The sequence below is a fragment of the Neopelma chrysocephalum genome, unplaced genomic scaffold (genome assembly GCF_003984885.1).
Source record: "Neopelma chrysocephalum unplaced genomic scaffold, ASM398488v2 Primary Assembly neopelma1_196, whole genome shotgun sequence".
NCBI classification, from domain to species: domain Eukaryota; kingdom Metazoa; phylum Chordata; class Aves; order Passeriformes; family Pipridae; genus Neopelma; species Neopelma chrysocephalum.
Window position 1 is genome coordinate 660,051 of NW_020897858.1, and position 6,578 is coordinate 666,628.

At 50.9% G+C, this 6,578-nt stretch overlaps 1 protein-coding gene across 1 annotated transcript in view; it reads right to left on the reverse strand.

Moving 5' to 3' along the window:
* The window catches only part of SAMD11 (sterile alpha motif domain containing 11), a 132,148-nt gene extending 125,820 nt beyond the window's left edge, over positions 1–6,328 (reverse strand). The window contains exon 1 of the mRNA XM_027702756.1: positions 6,318–6,328. The gene's annotated coding sequence lies outside the window, so the exon portion shown is untranslated. The remainder of the gene's footprint in view (positions 1–6,317) is intronic.
* Between the last annotated feature and the right edge of the window lie 250 nt (positions 6,329–6,578).

A 6,578-nucleotide genomic window follows, 5' to 3' on the forward strand; every position in this document is an offset into this window, starting at 1 on the left:
TACCATAATAGTAGAGAACACACTGTTAGACCTGCAGTACTGTAACTACACTGACACTTTTGCAACTTTTTCCAAGCAAACAGACCTCCTTTCTCAGTCCCTATCATTCCCCATTCTGCTGGTACTGTGCCATTGGAGAAATTCTTCTGGAAATCCTAAGAAAACCTGCAGTGCAGTAAGAATTTGTAACCAGAGCTTCTGCAAGACCAGGTGTTTCAGGATTTGATTTTTTCCTCATGGAAGATACAGGAAAAATCCTCCCCAGCTGATTTCTGCTCATACCTTGATCTTGGCCTGTTAATAAGCAACTTATTGCCAAAATTACATCTTTACATCCCAAGTTGTCTTGCTTAGGTTGGATGTACTGTTGATGGAAAGATCAACCCTCCAGAATCAGGCTTTCAACATGCATATTTGCAGTGAGAAATTCAAAGTTCCCTTTGCATTGATGTTCTTGGAGCTTCAGATTTGCTGCTGTAGCAGCTACCACTAAATGCTACCAAATCAGTAAATCTGTTTATTGGAATAGTCATACAGAACTGCAGCAATGAGGCACAAACATAATCCAATTCAAACCTCTTCAGAGCAGGAGGAAATAAATGTTCATCTCCGATCTCCATGAAACTTGAGCAAAGAGAGGAGACCTTAAGGATGTCTATGGTAAAGAACAGGCCATCCAGGAGACAAGACAAATAAATCTTGGCAATAACTCAACAGGGACAGGAAGGTGAATGGGATTGTCCAAGGCCTTTGATTCAAGACACATCCTTCCATCAGCTCCCTAAAATGCTCAGCAGCAACATCTGGAACCCCCATCCAATTATAAGATGAAATGCAGGAGGATCAAAGAGAGACTTTCCCAGCTCTCATGAGAACAAGCTGGAGCGTGGGATAATTAGCAGCTCAGAGTGCTCCCAAGCACCTCTCCCTCATTAGCATTTTCCCTGGCTCCCCTCCTGCGTGTGGGGAGTCCCCTTTGCCTCCAGAGCACTGAGTTCCCCTCCACGTGTGTCTCTCTTCACTGCCTGTACCAGGAGTTGCCCTGGCATATCCTAGAAGATTTTAGTGGTCCTTTAGCCTTTTGGGACTGGTTGGAAGTGGGCATGAGGAGGAGAGAAAAAAAGAGTTCAGGAGCTCTGGGGATCCCAGACATGCAGACAAGAAGGGGGACACTAAGAGAGAAATACTAAATAATAACTAATATTTACTTTCCTTCTGTTTTTTCCCTGTGCCCAAGGAGTTCTGACCAGGATGAGAGAGGTGTAATTAACTGTGACAAGAACTTTGGCTTGCTAGTTTTTTTGACCTGGCTAATGTACCCTGCCAGCAGCACAGAAGGTTTAAGTCTGAAAGGCACCTTAACAATCTGTCAGGAACAAGACTGAATTATGAGTTGTTTGCCCTTGCAGAAGAAACATGGGTTGCCTGCCTGTCACTTGTGGGGAGCCTGGAGTTGTATCAATGCATTGGGTTTGAGTGCCTGTTCTTCCCAGGAAGAACAGCAGGCAGCAACTCTCCTCCATCCAAGGGACAGACCAGCCCAGGAGGTGTAGAAGGGAAAGCTGAGCCTGGAATCCCCATCAGGAACAGGAGCAAGGCCATTTTCCCCACATGCCATGGCAATTCCCCACAAATCAGGGCACTTCCTTCTGACAAGTCAACCAGCTAATCAGGCCTTTCCCTGATTGCCTTGGTGTTCCTGTCCCAACGTGCAGAGCGGTCACAGCATCACAATCCCAGGGACAAAATCCATGGGGGGACCCCTGGTGACACCAGCTACTGGCAAAGGAAACAAACTGATTGGGCACATCAGAAATCTGCATGCAAGGAAACAAGCAGGCTGAAATAAGGGCAAAATGTTAATGAAGGCCTGGAAAGCACTGGGAAATCCTCAGATTAAAGGTATCCTAGGAACACAACACAGCCGGTCACAGCAGATAAGGTCAGCCCAGGGACTGCATTCAATTTTATCTGAAAAAATCCAACTTTACATACAGTGACTCAACAAAAAAATATAATAAATGTAAATCTTGTAACAGCGTTGGCCTGTGGATTTGGAGTAATCCTGCATCAGAAGCAGTGTGGTTGGCAGGATGCCACAGCTCTGACCCTCTGCCCAGCCCAGGCTGTGCACTGCTCTAGAGCTCATGCAGGCAAGCAGACACCCACCAGAGCTCTCCAAAAACTGTCCCAGGCAAAGTCTCACTCCTGTCATACACTGCAGGTGTGACCTAGAGACGAGGGGAGCTACAGCCCCATCCTTTTGCAATCCACCTTCCGGAGCAGCTCTGCCGAGCCACAGAGCCTGAGAGGCTGCAGTGCTCATGGAGTGCAGGCTCTGCCAGCCCTGGGAAGGCACGAGGAGTCTGCAAAGCCAAATTTTCCCCGAGCTCATCAGTAAGGAAGGGACGAGCACGTTTAGCGGACCAGGAGTTTCAGCTAAGTGGTGCCCACTGTCTGGGATGCTCTGTCCCACCGGCTGCTTTCCAGCTCCGCCAAACCAAATTCCGATTAGAAATACATCAGATTCCCTTTCCTCTAACTCAGATCCAGAGTGGTTTTTAACATCACCCTTCTTCCAGCCTTCAGAGAAGCCTCTCCGTGCCGAAAAGCCTGCCCTCACCAAGCAGCGAGTGCTCCCAGAGCCGGGCAGTGGGAGGACAGCGGGCCGGTGCTGAGCGCAGGGACAAGGCACAGGGATGAGGCACATCCCGGCGAGCAGCAGCGCTGCCGGCCGGCCCGTCGCTGCTCGGGAACCCCCCCGGTCGGGTCCCCCTCCGCCGCCGCCGCCGCGGGTTGCTGGCAGCAGCCCCGGAGCCGCAGCGCTGCCGCCGGGGATGGAGAGGTAATAAATAACCCGGGGAGCGCGGCGCGGAGCCCGGCGGGCGGCGCAGACTCTGACCTGAGACAAATACCCACTGGAAAATCATCACCTCCCGCCCCCGGGAGCCTTGGAGCCAGCCCCGGGCCGGCCCCAGGCGGGGGGCGGCAGGAGCCAGGCGGGCCCCGCCGCCCGCCCCGTCCCGTCCCGTCCTAGCCGCGCCGCCGGGGGTGGCGGCGGCAGCGGGGGCGGCCCCGGGGCCGGGCGGGGCTGGCGGAGGGGATGGAGGGCAGGACAGGGCAGGGCGGGGGGAGCCCGGCGGCCCCCGGCACCGCACACACACGCTGAGCATCCCGAGCTCGGCCCGGGGTGGGGGGATGTCTCTGTTTCTATCCCGGGATGGGGGCGATGTCGCTGCCCCCACCCCGGGAGGGGGGGATGTCTCTGCTCCTATCCAGGAATGGGGGGGATTTCGCTGCTTCTATCCCGGGATGGGGGGATGTCTCTGCTCCTACCCTGGGATGGGGGGATGTCGCTGCCCCCACCCCGGGATGGAGGGATGTCCCTGCTCCTACCCCGGGATGGAGGGGGATTTCGCTGCTCCTATCCCGGGATGGGGGGGATGTCGCTGCCCCCACCCCGAGGCCGCGGTGCGGGCGGGACCCGTCCCGCACATCGACACGGGGTGTTTTGTTCCTGCACCCTTGGGAATGAGTTTCCCGGTGAGCTCCCCGTCTGCAGGGACACCCCGTCCCGCTGGTGCATATTCAGCCTCCTCTCACCTGCTCCAGGAGAAGGCAGCACCCAATTTCCCAGGGGTAGCGAGGAGGAAAAGTGGGGAGGGGAGTTTTGGGGGGGTGGAATGGAGAGATAGATGCTTTATTTTCCGCTCTATGCAATAAAGTGTGATTATAAAGAATATAACAGGGAGCACAGCTTGAATTCCAATTGGTGGAGAGCCTGTTGTTAACCATCAGGGAACTATTTATTCTCTAGCCTTACTGGTGCTCCTTGGTCAATAATGATAAAGGGGGGAAAGGAGAAGAAGTTGAAGCCATTACAAAGCAGCAATCACATTACAGAGGAGCAGCAGCAACAGCCCCCCCAGAATCTATGATTCCCTCAGGTCATGTCTCGTGTGCTCAGACCACTGGCCACTGTCAGTATTTACCCTGCATCATTAACCCACCAAACAGGTTTTTTTTCTTGCCAGAAATGACTGATTTCTCCAGCCTGATGGCAATCACCATTTGGGAGACAGAGCAGCGCTCCCCTGCTGCTCAACTATCTCCCGTGATATTTAATAAATAAATAAAATAGCTGGATGCTTGACCAGCTCCTCGGGAAAAGGGAAGACAGTGCGTCTATTTATTGTGATTAAATATTTGCTGCTCCCCGATTCTGACACTTACTCATGCACACACAGACGTGGGGCACACGTGTGTGCTTGCCTAAGCCCAGATCAACTCACAGAACATTATTAATCCTTTTCACTGCTGTTCCACCCCAGACCCAGGACCAGATTGTACGAGGCACTGCACAAAGGACAAGAGACAGTCCCTGTCCCAAACAGCTGCTGATGCACTCCAAGACTCCGCTCTTTTTTTGCATTACTGAATTCCACGTGAGCTTTGCCAATGTTTCAAATAGGATCAGAGTCACTCCAGGCCAGCTTTAGAAACTTCTGGCATCCAAGCCTGGATGCCAGATCAAAAAACCCAAGCTCAGCACAGAAACCTAAGCCCAGAGTTTGTTTCCTTTGCTCTGCCACAGGGGAGGTGGATGTATTTGAAGGTTTTGGTTAACTTTGCTCCTCGCTGGCCCTGTTCCATCTCAGGGGCTCCACAAGCCACACCGTGCTGCACACAGAGCTGAACACCCAGCAGAGATGATTTTTGCCATGTTACAATTTAAAAAAAAAAAAGGGAGCTGCCATGTCATCAACCCACACTTCACACCCCTCACTGCTGTACTCCCAACCCCAGAATGGTTCTCACAAGTTTTTCCTGACTCTGCCTCAGACCCGTTTCCCCAACAGAGATGATCCCTGGCTGTCTCCACCACCATCATCTAAACCAGTAAGGGAGTGGGAGGGTGGGGCATTGTTGTTCTTAGGGTTGTCATGGGTTTCCCGTAACACACCAAATCTGACCCTCCTTGTCATGAACGACATCAGCTCCGGGAAATCCCTGTTCGCTGAGAGCTTTGCCACCTCCCACGTGCATTCAGGGAGAAGTCCTAGAAGCACAGTACCGAGTGAGGGGCAAGAGAGCAGGAGGTCGTGGGGAGTGGGGCCGTGGCAGGGGATGGGATTTTTGAGGGGCTGAGCCTCCACACGAGACCCCAGAGTGGACAGGGATCAACAGAGAAAGCAAACAAGGGGCGCAACAAGGACAATCACAGTCCTCATTATCATCACCTCAGTCACCTCAAAGGAAACAGCAATGTTTTCTTAAGGAAAGGCCACAGGATTCTTATTCCTATGGTCTTGCATCTCCCCTCTATTCTCTCTGTCACCTGCTGTGGCTCCCCAGATACTTAGTCCTGAGATAACTCCATTCTCCTTTACATTTCTTTGAAGATTCTAAACTTAGCCTGCAGAGCAGGTTCCTTCTTCCAGTTTTCTGGCTTGGGGAGCTGAGTTACCCTGTTACCAGAGAGAGGAGAAAATTTCCAGGGTTCTGGAGACATGGACACTTTGTTTCTTTAGGTCTTTCAACAAAGTAACACAACCAACAAAACGGCATCTTTTTGCTCAAAACCTAGTCTCTTATAGGCTAAGGTTCCTTCAGGTAAACACTGAAACATTACTGGCAACTTAGAAAGCATTATTCACTTGATCATTGCTAGTTACACAAATGTACCCAAATTTAATGGTGCCTCTTATGATGTTTTGAGCTGTGGAAATGCCCCTCAGTTGTGACTGAGCAGCACTGAGTGAAGCTGTTGCTGAAAAGCAGCCCAGGAAGTTCCTCCCCAAACAGAACAAAGATCAGCCTGCTTCAAGGGCAATCATTAAATGAAGCTCTTTTAATAGGCAAGAGGAAAATCAAGATCTCGAAGAATAAGCAGGAGAAGGGAGGGACAATAACAAGGAACTACTATAGACACTACTGCCCATTATTCACACTCAGCAGCAAAGGAATTGGGGACCATGAGTTTGGATAAAAGCTTGACTTGTAGACTTGGTACCAAAAAAACCCAAATCCTTTTTGTGGAAACCCAGGAATGAGGTTCTTTATAGCTGAGAAGACAAATTAGAGCTGCTGCTTCGGGAGAAAGCCACATTTCTTCCCCTGTACAGGGATGCTGTCTTTTTGCTATGTGATGCCTTCCATAAGCTCTTTTGGGGACAGAGGTATAAATCATAATAAAGCCGTGGCATGGCATATAAATCATAATAAAGAATAATGATACGTAATAAGGATGAATAATATTAAGAGGAGAATTGTGTGTGAGAGCCTGCACACATACACACACACAGCTGTGCAAATACAGATAGAAAAGGTGGTTGTTACTGTCAACACATTGATCCCAGCCTCCCTGCACCACCTTCTTTCCCTACATTCCCTGCCCTGCTGCACATGGAAGGCCAGGGAATGAACATGAGCAGGTATTTTTCTGCTCAGAGGGTCACAAAGTGACTTTCCAGTGGGAGTTTAAAGCCCCCCCATCTCTCCCATGCCTGGCTGTACACAAAGCTTTCCCTCTGCTCTGGGTGGAATTATGTCACCTGAATAAATCAAGGAATTACACC